The sequence below is a fragment of the Bos indicus genome, chromosome 4, assembly GCF_029378745.1.
Source record: "Bos indicus isolate NIAB-ARS_2022 breed Sahiwal x Tharparkar chromosome 4, NIAB-ARS_B.indTharparkar_mat_pri_1.0, whole genome shotgun sequence".
Classification (NCBI taxonomy): Eukaryota; Metazoa; Chordata; class Mammalia; order Artiodactyla; family Bovidae; genus Bos; species Bos indicus.
Window position 1 is genome coordinate 71,245,174 of NC_091763.1, and position 22,576 is coordinate 71,267,749.

Here is a 22,576-nt window from a genome sequence, read left to right on the forward strand (position 1 = left end):
CTTGACCTGCATACATATTTCTCAGGATGCAGGTCAGGTGGTCTGGTATCAAATCAGTAAAGTAATTGCTGTTTTATATTTACTTCAGTTACATGTGTTTCTTATTTTTAAAAAGCAAGCAAAACAAAACAAAAAAAGCTCAAAGGAAAAGTTAAAATATTTCCCCAAAATCTCAACCAGAAACTAACCAGTGTTAGCATTAATTTCAGGCTTGGCTGGTGTGTAAAGTGAGAGAGATGATGGACTGAGGGATAAACGATGGGGAGAAATAATTGTATAAGACTGAGCTCAGGTTAAACATGGTTTTAAAAGTAAATAGAATATTTTATTTTACTTCAATTTAACAAAAGGCAAACAAATAACCAGGCTGCTGAAGAGTAATTTTTTATCCCAAGAGGATTAATTCCCTTAGTCAGAAGAGAGATATCTGTCTGGGAGTGAGAATGGGTTGGGTGAGCTAAGACAATGTATATAGAAAACAGCCCAATTCTTTGGCCCAGCAGTTCTCCCCTGATGTCAAATGTTGGTCATTTGTTTTATTTTCATTTTGTTAAAATTTATTTTTTGTAACGTATGCTTCCCTCGTGGCTCAGTGGTAAAAAAAAAAAATCTGCCTGCAAATGCAGGAGCTGTGGGTTTGATCCCTGCTCCAGGAAGATCCCCTGGAGAAGGAAATGGCAACTCATTCCAGTATTCTTGCCTGGAGAACCCCATGGACAAGAGAAGTCTGGTGGGCTATGTCCATGATGTCATAAAAGAGTGGGATATGACTTAGCGACTAAACAACAACAAATACTTTTAACACTTAGTAGCTCTACCTCCCCTGTGTATTCCCCCACTTATTTAATCCGATCAATATACGAGTAACCATTGCTCTTTTTTTCCCATGGTTTTATCATTCTTGATAATTTGTTTGGTGCGGTTCATCATCGTTAAGTTTATTTTGGAAAAGGCTTTTTGAAGCCCTATTTCCTAAGTTGTTTTATCTTTGGGAATTGTTCCATGTTGCCTTTATTTTTGAAAGACAACTTTTCTGTTGTTAAATTGTCTCCTACAGAGGCTACACTCATTGTCTGGAGAAGCCCATGGACAGAGAGTCTTGGCGGGACTACAGTCCATAGGCTTGCAAAGAGTCAGACACGACTGAAGCGACTTAGCACACAGGAGTGATTTATGAGAATGCCTGTTTTAATGGGGGACTTTTAAGACTGTTTGCCTGAAATGGTAGAATTATATTGGGCAATAAGTTTGAGTTGGTAATTGAATATTGAATTATGGGAACTTTTCAATGTTGGGAAATTAGCTGTTTTCTTAGCGAATTTCTCATTTCCTCGCTAAAGAAACAGTTTTCCCCCAGGCCAAAACGTTACTACTGGGCAGCTCTGTGGAGCTGTTTCTAGGACTTTGCAAAATTGTGTGGAATCCTCTTAAAAGTAAAAGGCTTCTCCCCTCCCTCCTCACTCTGTGAAAAGGTACTTTGCTGGCCTGCGATGGAGGTTTTTTTTTCCATCTGAAGACAGTAGACAATGGTAAATATCAGATGCCAAACAAACTGACATCTGATAATTGTTTGAACTGATAATTCTTTTTTCTTCTGTTTTGAAACATGATCTTTTGCCTCATGTCACAGACTCTTATCTTTAAACTGAACTGCCATTATAAGCCCTTCCTAAGAGACACATGAACTTCACACATCTTTTTGTAACGCTCCTAATGGTTTTCCATGGAAGCTGTGTGAGTTGAAGGAACTAATCTCTGCACTGAGACAGTTTGAAGTACCTGGAAGTTGCAGCTGGGCTTATTACTTAAAAATCCCTGCTGACCTCATGTAGAAAACGAATAGCCTCTTTCATTCTATAATTCATTGTCTCCAACAGTGGAAGGAGTGGGGAAGAAAATTTCCCAGATGACTTAATACATTTAAGTGTTGGACACCTGGCCTGTGATGACTCAGCTGTCTACCAGCCACTGATTTTTTTCAGAGCTGGTTGGAGGGAGAACGCACCTGGAAGGTTTCGGGAGGCCGGAATATCCCAGGGTATTCTCACTTTGTGCTAATGGAAAGGAGGGAGAAAATAAGAGGGTTAGAATGGTGTGGTCTAAAGCTGCATTGGTCTAACATGGCGGCTACCAGCCAACGTGGCTATGGAAATTTAAATTGTTTAGTTTATTAAGATTTAAAATTGAGTTTCTTAGTTGCACTTAATTCAGTACCCACATTGGACTAGAGGCTGTGATGTCAGACAGCACCCCAAGTTCTGTTGGCTGGCTGGTTCAGATGCTGAGCTTCTATTTCACAATCATTCAGTGTTCATTACAGCCTTAATGACTGCTCTCCTGTCTTTTCTCCCTCCCTCCCTCTGCTTTCAGTCATTCTTCTGCTCCAACTCAGGTGATGAAATTCGGTTCTTCTTACTGCCTTGCTGGCATCCTCTGGTTTCTGGGCACCAGATAGCGTCCGAGGAATCCTGTGTATGATTGAGACTAGATCTTTGCACTGCAGAATCAACCAGACTCTGGCCAAGACTGGTCAAGACTCCTGGACTCTGGTCCAAGACTTTGTTAGTGTTCTTTCTAAAGGATCTATGGTGCTGGAGATTTTGACTCTTTAACAATAAAACTGCTCTTTAGAAATATTTAAATACTTAGGACTTTTACTTTAATTCCCTCTTCCCCTCCTGAATGGATGTTCTTGATGTACAGTCCTGGGTTCTATCCTACTTGTACCCACAACGACTGACCCCGTGACCTTAGTAAGATAATTTCTTTGTGGCTCAGTTGCCAGTTGAAAACTCGTTCCCAACCACTGCTTAAGCTATTGAAGAGAAATGCCAAGTGGTAAGTGGGGATTTTGAGGTCTGTGTTAAAAGATGTATTTAAAGAGTTCTGAAGGGGTTTGTGGCCATTTACAAATGGGATTTTCAGTGTTCCATTTCTGGGCTCTTCCTCAGTATCAGACACATACCTCCCTGGATCAGCTAATTGGCCCATAAACTCTATCATGTGCTTTGTATAAGTGACTTTCTGAGTGAAGTCTGGGTTTGCTGACCAAGGAGCCCTCTTCCAAATCTGACCTACGTGACGGGAGTGGGATGCTCTGGTAGGCGGAGGCTGTAGGTCGTTTCTGCTGATTGAACTTGCTCTTTCTGACCCTGTGTTCTCATGCTTCCCATCTGACTAGCCTGAAGATGGGCCAAGAGTTTCTGCCTAGTGTTTCAGTTACCTAATGCTGTATAACAAACGGCCCTAAAACTTGGTAGGCTAAGATAATGAGGTTTACTTAACCCTCAAATCTGCAATTAAAACAGGACTCTGTGGGGACTGCTGGACTCTGCTCTACTCAGTGTCCTCTGGGACTGCACAGAGGTTGATATTGGAAGGCTTGCTCATTCGCATGTCTGGGCATTGATGCTCTCAGCTGACGGAATGGTCTCAGCTTTTACAGATGAGCCCCTCCATGTGTTCTCTCCACATTGCTGTCCTCACATCATGATGGCTAAGTTGAAGGGTGAGAATCCTGACAGCATCAACTGAAAGCTATATTATCATTTCTAACAGAGCCTTGGAAGTCAGAAAGCATTGCTTCAGCTATGGTCACAAGTCTACTCAGGTTCAAGAGAAGGAAACAGACCCTACCAATGGATAGAGAAATGTCAGTGTTATTTTGTAAGACAAGCTTTGGGATGAGATTCATCTTGGTGCTGTTGTCTTTAAAGAACACATCTTCCTCACTTAGTAATAATGATTCAGAATTGGCATCAGCTTCTTTTAAGCCATTGATAAGCCTTGAGATCTGGGGCTTGCCTCATTTTCAGGAGGTATGATCGTCATTGTTGAGCGCTGGGGCTGTTCTGCCTTTGGGTGTGAGGTGGGGGAGTTTCCATTTGCATAGTACTGTGACTTCTTTCAGAGAAGGCAGTGGCAACCCACTCCAGTACTCTTGCCTGGAAAATCCCATGGATGGAGAGGCCTGGTAGGCTGCAGTCCTTGGGGTCGCTAGGAGTCGGATACGACTGAGCAACTTCACTTTCACTTTTTACTTTCATGCATTGGAGAAGGAAATGGCAACCCACTCCAGTGTTCTTGCCTGGAGAATCCCAGGGACGGGGAGCCTGGTGGGCTGCTGACTATGGGGTCGCACAGAGTCGGATGCGACTGAAGCGACTTGGCAGCAGCAGCAGTGACTTCTTTGATGATAGATGCTGTCTTAATGCAAAACGATGTATTGAAACAGCTTCAGTGTGCTAAACCCCTGGTTCAACTGATATCTACAATGAATGCACAATGTAGAGGAATCAAGTGAAGAGCAGGGTCCTGGTTGCTGAAAATTATTTCAAAAATTAACCAGATGGAATCCAGCTGGAGTTTTGATACTTTACATCTCACTTCTGACTTAGATTTTCTTATTTGTACTTTCTATTATTACTCTTTCTTTACATTCTCACTAGATGTAAACTCCTAAACAATTAGGATACACCTTTCTACAGAATTTTTTCAGTGTGATAAATGGATGCTTTAGAATGTTTCTTTGCCTATCTCTGAGATAAAATCTTCTAGAAGCAAGGGGAAGGGGACACAGGTTTTGCTTTTATTTGTTTTTATATTTATTTATTGAGGTGTAGTTGCTGTGCAATATTATTTAAGTTTCAGGTGTACAATATAGAGACTCACAGTTTTAAAGGTTATGCTTCTTTTACAGTTATAAAATATTGGCCATATTCTCCATTGTGCATTTTATCCTTGTATCTTATTTATTTTGCACATAGTAGTTTATACCTCTTAATATCCTACCCCCATCATTCCTCTCCCTTCTTCCCTCTCCTCACTGGTAAGCACTAGTTCTTTATATTTGCGAGTCTGTTTATTTTGTCTTATATTCACTGGTTTTATTTTTTAGATTCTACATATAAATGATGCCACTCAGTATTTATCTTTCTCTGTCTGACTTGTTTCATTTAGCATAATACCCTCCAAGTCCGTCCATGTTGTTGCAAATGGCAAAATTTCATTCTTTTTTTATAGCTGAGTAGTATTCTGTTGTGTATATATGTGTATGTATCACCTCTTCATCAGTTCATCTGTTGATTGATACTTAGGTTGCTTCCATATCTTGGTAACTGTAAATTATGCTGCTATGAACATTGGGGTGCATGTATCTTTTTGAATTAGTGTTCTTGTTTTGTTTTGTTTGGATATATACCCAGGGGTGGAATAGCTGGGTGATGCGGTAGTTCTGTAGTTAGTTTTTTGAGAAACCTCCATGCTGTTTTCCACAGTGGCTGCACCAATTTACATTCCGAGCAACAGTGCATGAAGGTTCCCTTTTCTCCACATCCTCACCAATGTTTCTTATTTGTGTTCTTTTTGATGACAGCTATTCTGACAGGTGTGAGGTGATGCCACTATAGTTCTGATTTGCATTTCTCTGATTAATGATGTTGAGCATTTTTTCATGTGCCCGTTAGCCATCTGCATGGCTACTTTAGAACAATGTCTGTTCAGATCTCCTGCCCATTTTTTAATTGGGTTGTTTTGTTTTTATCAGTGTTGAGCATCAATCTGATAAACAAATAGCCTGCCACATGTTGAGTTTAGTACTAGTTACAAAAAACTAAAGTTAGACACAGTCTTCAAATTGCTTCTGATATACACACTCTCCTGGAGGAAGAAACAACCTTCACGGTTAACATTAGTAGCAGAGGTGCTTTACCTTTTTCTCACCTTTTTCGCTTTAGTCTGCCAATAACCACCTCGATTTTTTACGAACCTGTTTTCTCTGCCTTTTCATTCTGTTTCTCCTTACAACTGTTTTTCAGTTTGTACTGGTTTAGAAGTGTCTCATGCTCATTTTCTTGCAGTAGTCCATCCCCTAGGAGAGCAAAACTCCCTATATCTCTTTTCCTCCCCACCTACATTTGCTAAATTTTCTTTCAGGCCTCTTACAAGAGATTGTTTGCTATTGCCCAAGCAATTCTCCCCAAATGTATACATAATATCTTGGGAAATACCTTTTATAGAATTTGTTTGAAGCTTAGCATCTCAGCCCTTGGGTTATTTTTAGTTAGGGGGACAGACACCTTGAAGTGTGTGCAACTGACGCCTTGACCACAACTGCTAGGCATTTCGTTTCTTGTTCTTTGAGAGCTTTCAGGTAACATTGATGGAGTATTAGTCATTGTTACTTGATATTTACATTGCTGAACAGACTTTACTAGACTTTTATGAGTGATAGAGAGAAGTTTAAAAAATTCACATTCACATTTTATAGTGACTCAACTGGTAGTCTTTTTAGATCAGTAATGAAATGCTGTCTGTGGTTGCCAATTGTTAAAATCTACCCTACTTCCGCCAGCAGTTGTCAGTTAAGAGAGGTTCGCAACACCCACTGATAAAATTCAAACCACAAGATGTTAATTTAAGTCCTTCGGAGGCGCTCTCTCTTCTTACCCTTTAAACTGCTAAGTCACATCCTGCTCTGCATTTTAATTTGGTACAAATGAGATGCAGTAGATGTTGGTCTGGCATTAGATACTGAAATGAAATGAAATGCTAAGATAAAAGAAGGCAGTTCTGTGGAGTAAATCTTTCTGTCATTTCTGGATGCAGGATCAGGGAGTGGTTCCCAGCCCACACATTGCATCAGAGTCACCTGGGGAACTTGCCTGGGCCTCATCCCAGAGCCTCTGGATGAGTTGGTATGGAGTGGGGCCAGGCTTTGGTAGTCTGTAGATGCTCCTTAGGGTGATCCTGCCAGGCAGCCAGGCTTGGGAAATCCTCTGGGAGGTGTCCTTCCCACCTTCCACATTCCTTTCTACCTAGTCATGTCCTGTCCACATCTCTAAGGCTCCCCTCAGGACACCTCTTAAATAGCTCACAACATCAGCTTCCCTGAACTCTTCCCTGTGAATGTCCACAAAACCTCCTAGATAGCCCACCCTGAACTGTGTTCTCACTCGTTTCATCTACAGATACCTTATCTCCTTGACCAGGGTGGGTCCTCCTCGGATTAAGCTTCAGGTCACTTGTTTCCATCGTTTGAGGTTAGCAGAGCTATGGACACTTTGTGGTGGTATTTAGTCGCTCAGTCCGACTCTTTGCGACCCCATGAACTGCAGCACAGCATTTCCCTGTCCTTTACTATCTCCCAAAGCTTGCTCAACTCATATCCGTTGTGTCAGTGATGCCATTCAACCATCTCATCTTCTGTCATCCCCTTCTCCTCCTGCCCTCAATCTTGCCCAGCATCAGGGTCTTTTCCAATGAGTCGGCTCTTTGTCAGGTGGCCAAAATATTGGAGTTTCAGCTTCAGCATCAGTCCTTCCAATGAATATTCAGGATTGATTTCCTTTAGGATTGTTTGGTTTGATGTTCTTGCTGTCTGAGGGCCACTCAAGAGTCTTCTCCAACAACACAATTGGAAACCATCAATTCTTTGACATTTAGCCTTCTTTATGGTCTAACTCTCACATCCATACATGACTATTGGAAAACCCATAGCTTTGACTCTATGGACCTTTGTCGGCAAAGGTCTCTGCTTTTTAATATACTGTCTAGGTAGGCACTTTATAGATATTAAGTTGAATTTTCATCAGTTTGGCTGTTTTCAGTCAGCCTCTTGTCTTTCAGGATAGTTTGCTTTACTAGCCCACCTTTATCCATCAGTGTTTCTTCCTCTAGAGACAGAGAAGGACAAGTCAGGGTGGCTAAATAGCAGAAAGAGAAGGAAACTCAGCCTGTTTCTGATTTTCTCATTCAAGAGTGGAGGGATGGTCATATACCCCGTGGACTCACCCCTCTCCACCCAGAACATTAAGTCTTCAGTTCTGGAGTGGCTCTGAGGACTGTTTGGGGGTAAATGCAACATGCAGGGGGCTGTTCTGCTGGAGAAGGTGAAGTGATTTGAGGATTCATCTCTATCCCAAGGCCTACTGAAGAATATGGGGTTGCTTTAGGAGAAGACAATATACTTTGGGAACTTGGAAACAGTGGCTTTCCTGCTTTATCAAACAGTAAGGATTCTTATTGCCAGTGTTTCAGGGTTTCCTGTTTCTGGGCCCAGGAAGCTGACCATCATAGATACGGTTGGCAACTTTCTGTTGAGGGGGTACAAAGGTGACCCAAGATTCCTGATTGTAAGGCATGCTAGCTTCTTAGCGCCTATATTGTTTGCACTAAACCTCTGTAACGGAGAGACCCCCAAGTAATAAGGTTGAAGTTTATTTCTCTTTCCTGTGACTGTCCAGGTTATGGTTATTCCTAGGCTGGTCCAATGACATTGCCATCCTCAAATAATGGCTTTCAATTCTGGGTCTAGTTGTCACCATCTCTCAGCCCTCAGGAATAGGGAAAGGTTGAGGGGTATGCTCTTTTTAACATAGCTTCTACTCACATCTCTCTGGTGGCCACGAAGCTGCAAGGAAAGTTAGAAATGTAGCTTCTGATTAGATGAGCTTGTGCCCAGCTAAGCTTGAGAGTTCTGTGATTAAAAGAAGTAAAATGGACTTATTGGTGAACAATAAGCTAAGGCATGCATTATCAGTTCAGTTCAGTCACTCAGTCGTGTCCAACTCTTGGCGACCCTATGTACTGCAGCACGCCAGGCCTCCCTGTCCATCACCAACTTCTTGAGTTTACCCAAACATATGTCCATAGAGTCAGTGATGCCATCCAACCATCTCATCCTCTGTTGTCCACTTCTTATCCTGCCCTCAATCTTTCCCAGCATCAGGGTCTTTTCAAATTAGTCAGTTCTTCACATCAGGTGGTCAAACTATTGGAGCTTCAGCTTCAGTATCAGGCCTTCCAATGAGTATTAAGGACTGATTTTCTTTAGGATGGACAGATTGGATCTCCTTGCAGTCCAAGGGATTCTCAAGAGTCTTCTCCAACACCACAGTTCAAAAGCATCAATTCTTTGGCACTCAGCTTTCTTTCTAGTCCAACTCTCACATCTGTACATGACTCCTGGAAAACCATAGCCTTGATTAGACAGACCTTTGTTGGCAAATAATGTTTCTGCTTCTAATATGCTGTCTAGGTTGGTCATAACTTTTCTTCCAAGGAGCAAGCGTCTTTTAATTTCATGGCTGCAGCCACAATCTGCAGTGATTTTGGAACCCCCCAAAATAAAGTCTGTCGCTGTTTCCACTGTTTCCCCATCTATTTGCCATGAAGTGATGGGATCAGATGCCATGATCTTCATTTTCTGAATTTTGAGCTTTAAGCCAACTTTTTCACTCTTCTCTTTCACTTTCATCAAGAGGCTCTTTAGTTCTTTGCTTTGTGCCATAGGGGTAGTGTCATCTGCATATCTGAGGTTATTGATATTTCTCCCAGAAATCTTGATTCCAGCTTGTGCTTCATCCAGCCCAGCATTTCTCATGATATATTCTGGATATAAGTTAAATAAGCAGGGTGACAATATACAGCCTTGACGTACTCCTTTCCCTATTTGGAACCAGTCTGTTTTTCCTTGTCCAGTTCTGTTGCTTCTTGACCTGCATACAGATTTCTCAAGAGGCAGGTCAGGTGGTCTGGTATTCCCATCTCTTTAAGAATTTTCCACGGTTTATTGTGATCCACACAGTCAAAGGCTTTGGTGTAGTCAGTAAAGCAGAAACAGATGTTTTTTCTGAAACTCTCTTGCTTTTTCAATGATCCAACAGATGTTGGCAATTTGATCTCTGGTTCCTCTGCCTTTTCTAAATCCAGCTTGAACATCTGGAGGTTCACGGTTCATGTACTGTTGAAGCCTGGCTTGGAGAATTTCGAGCATTACTTTCTAGTGTGTGCTGCTGCTGCTGCTAAGTTGCTTCAGTCGTGTCTGACCCTGTGCAACCCCATAAACGGCAGCCCACCAGGCTCTCCTGTCCCTGGGATTCTCCAGGCAAGAACACTGGAGTGGGTTGCCATTTCCTTCTCCAATGCAGGAAAGTGAAATGTGAAAGTGAAGTCTCTCAGTCGTGTCCGTGAGATGAGTGCAATTGTGGTGTAATTTGAGCATTCTTTGACATTGCCTTTCTTTGGGATTGGAATGAAAACTGACCTTTTCCAATCCTGTGGCCACTGCTGAATTTTCCAAATTTGCTGCCATATTGAATGCAGCACTTTCAGAGCACCATATTTTAGGATTTGAAATAGCTCCACTGGAATTCCATCACCTCCACTAGTTTTGTTCATAGTGATGCTTCCTAAGGCGCACTTGACTTCAAATTCCAGGATGTCTGGCTCTAGGTGGGTGATCACACCATTGTGATTATCTGGGTCGTGAAGATCTTTTTTGTATAGTTCTTTGTATTTTTGCCACCTCTTCTTAATATCTTCTGCTTCCGTTAGGTCCCTACCATTTTTTGTCCTTTATTGTGTCCATCTTTGCATGAAATGTTCCTTTGGTATCTCTAATTTTCTTGAAGAGATCTCTAATCTTTCCCATACTATTTTTTTCCCTCTATTTCTTTGCACTGATCACTGAGGAAGGCTTTCTTATCTCTCCTTGCATGCATGATAACCTGCCAAAATTTCAGATCTACAAACCATCACCCTGTTCATTTCTTTGGATAGAAGAAATGTAAACTGTACAGGTACAAACTGCTGTATTTTAAAATGGATAATCAACAAGAACCTACTGTATAGCACAGGGAACTCTGCTCAATGTTATATGGCATCCTGGATGGGAGGGGAGCTTGGGGGAGAATGGATACATGTATGTGTATGAGCGAGTCCCTGTGCTGTGCACCTGAAACCATCTCAACAGTGTCAACTGGCTATACTCCAATACAAAAGAAAAGGGTTTTTAAGAAAATACACTACATTGTCCAAAGAAACCACAAATGTATCCTTGGTGCTTTGAAGTCATGGTAGGAAACAGAATGTCTTCAGGGGGATGTGTGGTATTCCTGCTTTTTGAGGAGGATAGACCATGAGCTGGAAAAGGATGCAGAAAGTTGCAAGTAGCTGTCACCCTGATAGTGTTGATAAACAAGGTCTAGTGTGCAGGGAAAGGTTTTGGCATCTGTGAGGATCGGTGTGTGTGTTTGGTAAGAGATTGGCTAACCTGATCAAGAGAGTTCAACTGAAGTTTGATGGGAAGAAGAAAAGGATTGAAATCTGACTGAGTAGAGAACAATAGGCATAGCAAAGGGAAGACCAGTGGCCAAGGAAGAGAACTTCAGTAATTCGCTAAAAGAACACCAGGAAGCAGGGTGGTTGTCATACCTGCAGCTGTTTGCCAGGATGCAGCCGCTGAGGACTAAGCAAAGTGAACATTAAAAGTTGGGCCTTGATTTGACCATCTAATTTGTCTCACCAGGAAGGTTAGGATGTTTCTAATGATGAAGATAGGGTTCTAGAAGGGACTATTTTGCTTTAAGAAGCAGGCCTATGGAAACCCAGGCCCTAAAGGTAGATTTCTAGGTGAGGGCAATGGGGACAGAGAAACCACAGAAAGTTTGTTGTAGTAGGGTCAGTATTATGGATTGCCAGACAGGTTATGGATGGTACTTTTTCCTCAGAGATTATTACTCTTTGTGTTAGTCACTCAGTCATGTCCGACTCTTTGTGGCTTCATGGACTGTAGCCCACCAGACTGCTCTGTCCATGGAATTCTCCAGGCAAGAATACTGGATTGAGTTGTAATTCCCTTCTCCAGGGTATCTTCCAACCCAGGTATCGAACCTGGGTCTCCTGCATTGCAGGCAGATTCTTTATCATTTGAGCCACTAGGGAAGCCCAACTCTAGAAGGGATGCCAAACATGTTGGTAAAACCCACTGGAAATTTTATTCTGCTAACTTCTTATAAACTCTTGACTTGTTCTGCTGATCATTTAATTTTTAAGAAGACTGAGAAAATAATGCAAGGGAGGATATGTGGATTTCTTTCTGACCCATAAACACAATTGGCCAGTGATATAAAGTGACAGGAACTGGGAGATGAAATCCCCAAAGAAGCATGCTTTGGGCAGAGCTCTGTATGCTACAAACATTTCAAACAGTTCAAAGAAAGAAATAATCTCTCCTGTGGTCAAAGAAAATGGTAAAGAGACTTCAAAAGGAAAGGGATAGCTAAAACGTTCTGAAATATACATGTAATCCCAAATAAGTCTAGTGAAGAGGGAAGGAGAGTGGCTCCTTGGAAATAGATCAATATGCTTACAGAGAGGACTTTTTCCCTCTTAACTAAGATTAAGGAAGGATATTCAGTCTGGCTCGATTGTCATGGCCACTCATCTTTAAGTTGCTTTCCCCCAGAATGTAAAGATGAGTAAAATTCAGTCATTGATCATGATGTAGATCTAACATCTAGTGGTCAGGTTGCAAAGAGTAATCTCAAAATGTGGGCAATTTATGACATACTTGAAGGCACAAAAGTAAGGTAGGAGTTCAAAAGAGAAACAAAACCAGGGGTGGGGGTGCTTTTGGAAAAGGTTTCATGGAGCAGATGATGCTGGCCATGCCCTTTGGAGGGTGGGAAGAATTTCTATAGATGGAAGAGAGACATCAGATTAGAAGTATGCTTTGCAAAGAAGAACTAGCCTAAGAACCAAGGCAGAGTGGTGTAACTGCAGGAGAGTATACAACGTTAGGTATCCAGGTAAGATTTTACAGTTGAGTTTTGGTTAATACAACTAAAATATAACTGAGTGATGTCTGCCAAGTACTGTGCTTAGTGCGTGACACGTATTATTTCAGACAGTCTTCAGAAAGACTTAGTATGATTATTTGGCCCTTTTTTCTGATGAGAAGACAACTCAGTAGTTTAGTAACACACAGTAGGTGGTAGATAGAACCAGAGTCTGAAGTCACATAAATTTCACTGCCTTGTGAAGGGCTTAGGATTTTTAACCAAGTTCAGTGACCAGTGGGAATTTGGTGTAGAGAAGAGACACTGGAATCTTTTGGAAAGATGAACTGGGCCAGGTAGATCAAAGTGTTGGAAAAGAAAAAGTGGAGACCCCACCCTAATGGGGGTCTAAAATGGATTGGCGGTTATAGGGATGAAAGAATGGAAAACAAGTTTGGGGGTGAGGAGGTGAGGGTCATGGCAGAGCTAGAATCTGCAGAATTGGGGGATCTGGGAGAGAAAGTTGGGGTTGAACCAGGAGAGGGGTGGTTGTCTTAATCAGAATCAGGGGAGTCAGCACAGGTATTGGCATAAGGGAATGATGAGTTTGCTCGTGAAGTAAGCAGTAGGCTTCCTGTTCCAGTGATAAATCCAGGCGTGTCCACCAGGCTGTGGGCTAGAAGGGTGAGGGCAGCAGAGCACATAGACAGCTGCCTAACTAGGGGACATGTGACCAGCAGTAGGGGCTCAGCGTTGGAACCAAGCCCTGGCCATTAAGGCAGCCAGTCAGTATTGCCAGAGAGGGTTTATGCATAGCAAGCTCTTCCTATTTTTTAAGGATGTCAGACCTATGAAGAGTCTATTTGAAGTGTTTGATAAGGTATCTATCTTGTGATAGCCTTGTGAGCAAGGTAGAAAAATTAAGGTTGAATCGCTAGATTCTCTTCTGGTGAAGCCTAGGATTTGTTTAGGTGTGTGACATGGAATTTTCATAAGATTTGGAAATAACCTGTGCCACCTCCTCCACATCTGCCTGTAAGCACGCTCTCCTAGAAACCCTGCCAGCTCTGAATTGTCCATCTGTAAACTTCTGGAAGGCTAGTAGTAAGGACCATGGCCATTCAGGCCTCTCCCAGTCTCCTGTTCCTTTCTTCACTGACGTGCTGTCTTCCAGTTCTGTGCACTAGAATCATCATCTGTCTGTCTCGTCCTCCCTTCCCACTTGGAGACGCTGGAGGCAGTTGCAACTGTCAAGCTGAGGCCAGGGCTCACCTAAAGAAATACCATGGAAGGCAGCCTAGAGCAGGAAGAAAACTATTCATTGTCAGAACATCTTGCCAAGAGCCCAGCAGCAGCTTGTACAACTTTCTAGCTTAAAAAAAAAAAAAGATAACTTATTTAAACATCATCTAATTTCACCAACTCTTTGAAGTGGTTTCCAAGAATACACACGCTACACAGGAAATAGTGGGAAGTCAAGAGAATTGGAGCACAGGGACAATGAAGGTAAGCCAAGCACACGGAGGGGCTCTTCTGCCACTGAGGTTCACCAGCAGTGTGCTGGCATCGATCTGACTGATGCACCCTCATGCCCCAAATAAAAGGCATACATTTTTATGTATAAATTCTCAATGACTAAAAGCTATAACAAACCGGTCACTTAGGAGAGGCACTCTGATACTGAGATCTGAATGTACAGCCTATTCTTATAAAAGTCCTTCAAAGAAATCTTTGTCTTGTGTGAATTGGTATGGCCATTTGGAGGAGCAATATGAAATAGCTGGTAAAACTAAAACTAGTTCTACCTTATGATACAGCAGTTCTGCTTATTTTAGACAGTCAGGCCACAGCCTCCCAAGCAGCAGATCCTGTAGCACTGTTCTTAAGGGCAAAGAACCAGAAACAACCTAAAGGAGAATAAGTCAAACAAGGTGAAATATACCATGGAATTATGTGGTAGGAATGAACTTGGGTGTGTGTGTGTGTGTGTGTGTGTGTGTTAGTTGCTCAGTTGTGTCTGACTCTTGCAGTCTCATGGACATCTCTGCCCATCAGAATAGCCCCACCAGATGTCTCTGTCCATCGAATTCCCCAGGCAAGAATACTGGAGTGGTTAGCCATTCCCTTTTACAGGGGACCTTCCCAACCCAGGGACTGAACCCACGTCTCCTGCATCACAGGCAGATTCTTTACCATCTGAGCCACCAGGGAAGCCCAGTGTATGCATATGTATGTGATAATTTTGAGTGAAAATAAACCAGCTGCAGAAAGAAATGTATGGTATGATATTATTTATTATGCACAATTTTTAAAAGAAAAATGATAAATATGTTTATGCAAATAAGGATGGAGACCTATTAATTTGGGGTGCTAGGAATATAGATATTTGTATATATCCTTTTTATTTTTCTCATTAAAAGAGAAAAGCAGCCACCGTGGTGTTGTCACAACAGTGACCACAACATCCTGTAATAACTCATCCAGAGATGACTGCCCCCTTACCTTTCCTGTGCTTTTATATGGATTAACTCATCGAATCACCCCAACAACCCTTTTGGGGCAATGCTTTATTTCCAACTGTCAAATGAAATACAGGATTTGAGAGGCTGAAAACTTGCCTAAAGCCACCTACTAAGGCTGGATTTGAACCCAGGCAGTTTGAATGCAGAACTTGTAGTCTTTTTTGCCCTAATTTTATTTATTTGTTTGTTTGTTTTGGGCTATGCTGGGTCTTCCTTGCTGCTCTGGCTTCTCTCTAATTGAGGAAAGTAGGGGCTACTCTGTGGTTGTGGTGCGCAGGCTTCTCATTGCAGTGGCTTCTTTTATTGCAGAGAGTGGGCTCTAGGGCACGTGGGCTTCAGTAGTTGTGATTCCTAGGCTCCAGGGCACAGGCTCAATAGCTGTGGCACCAGGGCCTAGTTGCTCCCCGGTGTGTGGGATCTTTCTGGACCAGGGATCGAACCTGGGTCTCTTGCATTGGCAGATGGATTCTTTACCACTGAGCCACCAGGGAAGCTCCAGAGCTTGTAGTCTCAATTATTCCACCACTCTACAGAATTTCCCAGTATCCTCGGGTGGGTTGTTGGCTTAGCTCTTTGTTTTTACAGATATGATCTCTTTCATTGTAGGTCAGAGGCTTAAGTCTAGAGGACAGTGCAGGGAAAGCAATTCTTCACAGATCAGAATAGTACAGTTCCATCAGCTCATCCATTTGATGATCTGGCTTGAGCTGGGTGTACAAATTATATTTCTGGATTATTTGCTGGTGGCCCTCAACCCTTTTTCCACATCAGAATCACTTGTGAAGGTTTTAGAATATAAAAGCCTGACCCCCCCACCCCAGGTTGCAATATGATACATTTGGGCCTGGCCATAAGCATTTTAGAAAGTTTCCTATGTAATTCTAATGTGCAGTCAGAGTTGAGATTCATTGCCTATAAAGTCTGGACAGTACAGTGTTCAAGGTCATAATGTTTGGCAAGAGCCTGGAGGGATAGATGCTTTGTGTTGAGGAAGGATAAGTCTGTGGGTGGTGACTCTTGCGATCAGACCACAGTGATTGTCTTGTGAAATTCAGGCTCCTGATCAGGATGAAGGGATTCACAGACCTCTGCCTGCCCCACTGTACCCACGTGGACCTTGGCAGGATAGGATTTTTCCAGCCAACTGTCTTCCAGGTTTTTGGAGATCTGTTGGAGAAAACTCACCATGATGGGAGTGTTTTAAGTATGGGAGTGGAGACAGGAAACACATATACCTGGCTTTTGCTGTCCTTGGCTTAAAGGAGAAGCTAAGAAACAGGACAGAATCTTCCTCGGAAAAGAGCTCAGGGTCTCCTCCAATCTCCTGATGAAAGTACACTGGACGCCCCAGGGTTCTCTGCCAGAGATGCAGTATTCAACTACAGCAGTGATCCTTACACCCTGTGTAAGGATGTGTGTCAGAATCTCCTGGAGAACTTGCTGAAAACAGATGACTCAGCCCCACTGTCAGTTCCCAAATCTGCAGGTCTGTGGTGGGGCCTGGGAATTTGCATTTCTCACAAGCTCCCAGGTAATGTTGATGCTCCTGGTCTGAGCTCAATTTTTGAAAACCCACAAGCTTTGGATAATAAAAGAAGGTTTCGGAGCTTCCAAAATCTGGCTTTTAAACAACGATCCTTGAGATTTTGAAGAAGGTAGATCTGGGCACTTTGAGAAATGAGACATGACTCTACAGTTATGGGGATTTGCAGTGGCTTGGCACAGTTGGTCCCCGAAACGTTAATTAATGGAGAAAACCTCAGTGCCCTTGACACTCTTCTTATTAAATCTACCGTGTGATTTACTTGGATGAGGACAGAATTCACATGCCTGTGCAATCTCTGAATGGCACAACAAAGGAAAAGTTGGCCAAACACACAGAATGACAGTCCCTGCCCAGAAATATCTTGATAGGCTGGGATGATGAGACAAAACTAATATGGGGTAATTAATCATAATAAAGAACCATCAAGTCCTGAGTTTCAGCTAAAGGAAATAAGGAATCCTGCTCAGAAAGAAGGCAGGCCAGCTTCTCCACAGTTCCTATCACATCACAGTCCTAGAGAACGGAAAGGACAGTGCGAGCTGGGAAGAGGGTGGGAGTCCCCAGCCAGGATGAATGAGGCAGTATTAACAGTTGCAGTGTGTATAAGGCAAGGGAGGTGATTGTTTCCTTCTCTCCTGCTCTCAGCAGACCATGCCTGGAAGTTGTCTTTACATCTGGGAACCATTTTCAGGGAAGCACAGACAAATTGAAGTGTAATCAGAGTTGGATATCTGTGATTATGAAGATCAGATAAGAAGTGGCTGATGTGAATGTGACCGTTTTGGGGAAGAAAAGATTTGCTGGGTGGGGAGTGGAAGTGATGGTAGTTCCAATGCATGTTATGGTGATAGAGCTGGTTCATCGTGCTCTCTCTAGTGATGGAGTGCAGATGGAGGACACATGTGTCCTAGTGAGACAGAGTTCAACTCTAAGTGAAAAGGCATTTTTAACAAAAAGTACCCTGAGGTGCCCTGTTTCTGTTATGGGAAATGGTCAAGAAGAAATGATCTAGCAACGTTACTGAGAGAATTCTTGCTTTGCGTGAAAAGTTGGGCTAGAATTCACTCTTAGGTTCCAGGATTCTGTATAGTGACTGACTAGTATTTTGAGGCTTTTCATTCTTTTTATTCAATGGTGGAAGATAAATGGTTTGAACAAAACTTAAACCTGGTGTCACTGTCAAGGTTTTTGTCTCATGGAAGCTGCCACACTCCAAATCTGTGTTCCCATGCATTTCTATTACTGGATTGAGACCTGCGCAATAACATGTTCCTCTCTGAAGAAGTGGAACACAAAGGGCGGATAATGTGCTTTTCATGGATTGGGAGGGGGAGGAAATGGATATTCTGTTTTAATGTGACAAAGTAAGCATTTGAATCTTTAGACCTCTAGACCCCTGTCCTCCCAGCAGGTCTAGGATAGAGAAAATACAAGGACAGAAGGTTTGTGGAGGGGCTGTCTGCCATTAGGGTAGAGGGGGTGGCAGCTCCTTTGCCTCTGAGCCGCAGGACTCATCCTCCAGGGACAGTCAGATGTCAGCCTCCCTGCATCAATCTAGCCATCCAGAGTCCAGATAGTTAACACAGATTGGCCAGCATCGCACACAGAAAGCCAGGGCCAGCTGTCCAAGGGCACTGTGGTTAGAACTAGCTTCTGGAAAGCTCTGATCATTTTGGAGCTTACAGTCAAATAATGAAAGCCCTACTTTTGATCATATAACATTTTGGGGAATCAAGATGTTTCAGAAGGTATCATTTCCAAAAAGATGCATATCCAGGACTTGAATAATTTTCTTTTACCAATGAAGACCAGAAATGGACATTCCATTATACATATTTTGGTGTTACTTCAGTGCATAATTTATGCATATATTTGTCAGCTGAAATACAAACATACAACATGAAAGCTGTGAGTTCTAGTTTTATTTGAGGGCTTACTGATGGCTGTAGCTTGAGAGACAGCCTCTCAGATTGCCCTGAAGACTGCTTTGAAGAAGTTGGGAGAATAGCTCAGTAGGTATATGATTTGGGAGAAGGGGTACATGCAGTCAAGCACACATCTTGGCAGGGGGTTGCTGCCAGTCATGAGGAACAAATATCTTAGTTAATGGTTTTAGTACTTTTCTAAGTATGGAAAGATGCAAGAAACTGCTTGCATAAAATTTCTCCTGAAAATATCTAGCTATCTAAAGGCCTGTTCTGCCAGTTTTCGCAGAGCACAGAGTGCCTCATTCCTGATTCCACCCCGAAATCCTTTCATGGTATGTTGAAGGTCAGTGACTGCAGTGGCTAATCCTTGAACTGGGTGGTAAAGGACCTTCTTTAGTTGGCATATCTTACTGAGAAATTTTAAATTAACTGAAACTGTATGCCATCTGGTCTTCATAGGAGTTGTTTCCAAGGCTGGAAGCAAACCCTGTGTTTTTCAAGCAAAACATGACCAAATGTGTGAGTGCAGACCCTCAGGTCTAATAGGTCCAATAAATGGCTCTGTTATATGCTGCCATTCCAGATCTACAAGTTTAGTTGCTTTCGGGGGCAGCCAGTGGTGATGAACTATGTGGCTTTAATCTTTCTGCATGTATGGCTTGTCCCAAAGTAAGCATGCTGCTTTGACGGTTAAAAAATCTGTTCACACTTGTGTTACAGATTTGGGGAAATGTTAATATATTGAGAGACAAAAACGTTTCAACATTCTGTAGAGTACTTATTTGTTTTTGGTTGCAAGAGGAGTATAGGATTGTATCTTTGGTGCATATGACACTTCCAGGAAGTCAAGTAAGGAGGATATGAAACTAGCTTCTGTTAAGTGTCTATTGGATTCAGGGCAGGTCTCATTTTCTCATTTAATCCTCACAGTTCTCTGTCTCCTACATAAAGAAACCCTGAAGATCAGAGAGGTTAATACATTGATCAAGGTGAACAGAGTTTGTAATAAGGGAGCACCAATTTAAACCCAAGTCTAGCTCCTTTCAAGGCACGTAACTCTTTACAAAAAAATTGATTTTAATTGAAGTGCTTCCCAGGTGGTACAGTGATAAAGAAACTGCCTGCCAATCCAAGAGACACAAGAGATGCCGGTTTGTGCCCTGGGTCAGGAAGATCTCCTGGGGTACAAAATAGCAACCTACTCCAGTTTTCTTGCCTGGAAAATTCCATAGATAGAGAAGCCTGGGGGGCTACAGTCCATGGGGTTGCAAAGAGTCAGACATGACTGAGCACACACACATAGTTGATTTATAAGGTTGTGTTAATTTCCGCTGTACAGCAAATTGACTCAGTTATATACATATATGCATTCTTTTTTATATTCTTTTCACTATGGTTTATCCCAGGATATTGAATATAGTTCCCATCCATTCTGTACGTAATAGTTTGCATCTATAAACCCCAAACTCCCAGTCAATCTCTCCTCCATCCCCTTGGCAACCACAACTCTGTTCTCTATGTCTGTGAGTCTCTTTCTGTTTCACAGGTAGGTTCAGTGAACATGAGTTTGAGCAAGCTCTGGGAGATGGTGAAGGACAGGGAAGCCTGGCGTGCTGCAGTCCATGGGGTTGCAAAGAGTTGGACACGACTGAGTGACTGAACAAGAAAATCATTTGTGCCATATTTTAGATTCTACATATAAGTGATACATGGTATTTGTCTTTTTCTTTCTGACTTCACTTAGTATGATAATCTCTAGTTGCATCCTCGTTGCTGCAAATGGCATTGTTTCATTCTTTTATGGATGAGTAGTATTCTTTTGTGTGTGTCGTTGTCTTTATTCATCCATCTCTTGGTGGACATTTGGGTTATTTCCATGTCTTGCTATTGTGAATAATGCTGCTATGAACATAGGGGTACATGTATCTTTTTAAATTATGTTTTTGTGTAGATATATGCCCAGGAGTGGGGTTTCCAGATTATATGGTAATTTTATCTTTTAGTTTTCTTAGGGACCTCCATACTGTTTTCCATAATGGCTGCACCATACTGACAGGCTACAGACCATAGCGTTGCAAAGAGTTGGACATGACTGAAGCAACTTAGACTGTACCAGCTTACATTGCCACAAGCAGTGCATGAAGGTTCCCTTTTCTCCACATCCTTACTGACTTTTGTTATTTGTGTTCTTTTTGATGATAGCCATTCTGACAGTTGTGAGGTGATGCCTCATTTTAGTTTTGATTTACATTTCTCTAATAATTAGTGATATTGATCATCTTTTCATGAAGGCACATAGGTCTTGATGTGAATCTCTTCTTTGTGTCTTTTCCCAAACTGTACATTCTTTTCTTAGTGAAAATTTCTAAAATAGGTCTTAAAATAGCCTTTGTTGCCAAATTGCTCGACAGTGCTTTGGTCTTTTATTCTTCCCCTTTCTTGGTAGAAATAGGAGTTCTCTCTTCCCTAATTGAGCCTTGAGACGGCATATGTTTGCACCTCTTATGCCCAGTGGACTTGTAATCAGAGCTCCGTTTTCTCTTGGACCTGACCCTGCTCCTTGTCCAGACGGGTGGCAGTGGTGAGAGAGGATCCAAGCTCATCTGAGAGGCCCAAAGGAGCATTTTTGAATTGACGTAAATGCATTGAGCTTCTTATCCCTATTGGATTTGGCTACTAGGTGATTTGTTGAAATGAGAGTGAGTCTCAGAGTGAGTTCTGTTGCACAACAAACACTTGTATTAGCCAGAAGGCACAAGAGCCGTCATATTTCCTGTTCTGGCAAGCTTAGGAGGTCCCAGCTCTCTGTCCCTGGGGTATGTTGACAAGTACCTGCAGGAGCAGAAGAACCAGCTCCCCACCAGGCAGATCAAGGGCCAGAGGGTGCAGAAACCTTGTGGGGAGGCTGCATATGCTCCATTTCTTGATCCAGGTGGTGGTTATGTCAGTATTTGCAAATATAAAATGTGAGCTCTCAGGGTTGTCTGTGCACTTAAGATTTGTTCACTTTACTATATATAAGTTGACTCAGTGAATATTAAGGGGGAAATATTGTCCTAAGGTTGTTCTCAGTCTATAAGCAAGGAAACTCTTGTATTTTTTTTTCAAACCAATAATCTTCTTGAGTTAGAGGTTGTCCATGGGGGATCGAAAGCACCAGTGTTTTTCATGTGTACCTGCCTCTTCAAGACTTACTGGATCTGTGGCCTGGCCGCTGGCCAGTGTCTGTCTCCCTACAGGGCTTTCTCTTTGCCCTTTTACTTAGCTAGTTGGAGTAGATGACACCAGACTTTCATGTGACTCCCCTTTGTCGAGGTCTTCTGTGTAAGGACTCTCATTGAGGTCTTTCCTCTGGTGACCCACCTCCGCGCCCTCCTCCCTGCCCCAGCCAACCCCAGGCCAGCCTGCAGGGTCCCATGAGTTGGAGGCAATAGCTGCCTCATTCCATGCAACCAGCTTACTCCTCTGGTACCTTAGTCTGGGGCTACTACTGCCTTCATTCTTTATTCTGCCCTGATTTAAACATATCCTTTCCCCAGAATTTGACCTTTAAGTTGCCCCTGGTAATTTTGACTGAATTTCTGGTGAGGTTAGACAGGAAGGTGCTGGGGGATGAAACATCTATTTCCTTAGGCATCATCTCAAACTCACCCAGGGGTGGATGTGGGCAGGGTTGTGGATGCCCACTTTTTCTTTTACCCAGAAGAGGAGGAGGAGGAGGCAGGGGTGGGCCCACAGCAGATGGTACCTTCAGAGGTCTTTACTCAAAGTTCCAACTTCAATGAGTATGGGATTTAGCTTACTCACAGCTCTGGCCTTAGTTGCTGTTGCCTGCAAGGTGAAGTTTGACAGGGTTAAAAGATAAAGATGACTCTATAAAAGCAACATGGGAATTGAGTTCTATGACTTATAGCTACCTTTATTTTATTTTCTGAGATTTTGATGTTTTTCATTGTTGTCTTGGTTTTATTTTATGACCTTGGCATACTCATTATTTTAGAAGTGTTAGTGAAAGGAATA

General features: G+C 42.5%; 1 protein-coding gene across 7 annotated transcripts in view; it reads left to right on the top strand.

Annotated features, from left to right (window-relative positions):
* OSBPL3 (oxysterol binding protein like 3) overlaps window positions 1-22,576 on the top strand; it is a 199,281-nt gene that overhangs the window by 71,723 nt on the left and 104,982 nt on the right. The gene's annotated exons all lie outside the window — the stretch shown is intronic.